The sequence below is a fragment of the Chinchilla lanigera genome, unplaced genomic scaffold, assembly GCF_000276665.1.
Source record: "Chinchilla lanigera isolate Chin_1 unplaced genomic scaffold, ChiLan1.0 scaffold00022, whole genome shotgun sequence".
In the NCBI taxonomy this organism is placed as follows: Eukaryota; Metazoa; Chordata; class Mammalia; order Rodentia; family Chinchillidae; genus Chinchilla; species Chinchilla lanigera.
In genome coordinates this window covers 2,573,555-2,574,186 of record NW_004955423.1, presented here as the reverse complement: position 1 = coordinate 2,574,186, position 632 = coordinate 2,573,555, and the positions used below count along the sequence as shown (strand labels likewise).

At 73.6% G+C, this 632-nt stretch overlaps 1 protein-coding gene across 2 annotated transcripts in view; it reads right to left on the bottom strand.

Moving 5' to 3' along the window:
• Positions 1 to 336, bottom strand: part of Tgfbr3 (transforming growth factor, beta receptor III) — a 191,503-nt gene extending 191,167 nt beyond the window's left edge. For both annotated transcript variants that reach the window (XM_005385063.2, XM_005385062.2), the window contains exon 1: positions 67 to 336. The gene's annotated coding sequence lies outside the window, so the exon portion shown is untranslated. The remainder of the gene's footprint in view (positions 1 to 66) is intronic.
• Positions 337 to 632: the final 296 nt, after the last annotated feature.

The following is a 632-nucleotide window of genomic DNA, read 5'->3' as shown; positions in this document are numbered from 1 at the left end:
GCCTGCAGAGCCCGCGGCCCGGCCGTGCGAGCCGCAGCGCCGGGGGCCCGGCCGGCACGCACGTACCTCCCGCGCGGTGTGTCACGGCAGATCCACCGCCGCAAGTTGGAGGAGAGCGGAGGAAAGTTTCCCCGCCCAGCGCTCGCCTCCGGCAGCGGCTGCGCCTCGGCGCAACTACGCCATCCGGGCTGGCCCGGGACTTTCACCTCCTGCAGGGAGCTCCGGGAATCGCGCCCGGAAAGTGGCCCGGCGCGAGAGCGGCGGACCTCCCTCCCTCACTCCTTGGGAAGAGGAAAGTGTCTCTCCGCGTCCCCGAAGCCCTCGATTCCCCCCATCGGGCCGACCCGGCGCGCTCTCGCTCCCTCTCACACGCGCGGGCGGGGCCGGGCAGGGCGCCGCAGCAATCAGCGCGCGGGGGGAAGGGCGCTCTACGCCGCGCCCCACCGGGGGCTCCGGGCGCAGAAACTCCTCCTCCCGCCTCCCGCCTCTTCCCGCCTCCCCTTCGCCTCCCCGGCTGATGGATGAGCCCCGAGAGCGGCTCTCGCCAGCGTTACCCTCGGGCGGAAAAGACAGGACTGGAAAGCAGCAGCTCGGGGCGCCCAGGCTGGGGTGGCAAGTGGAGGCCTCTGTCC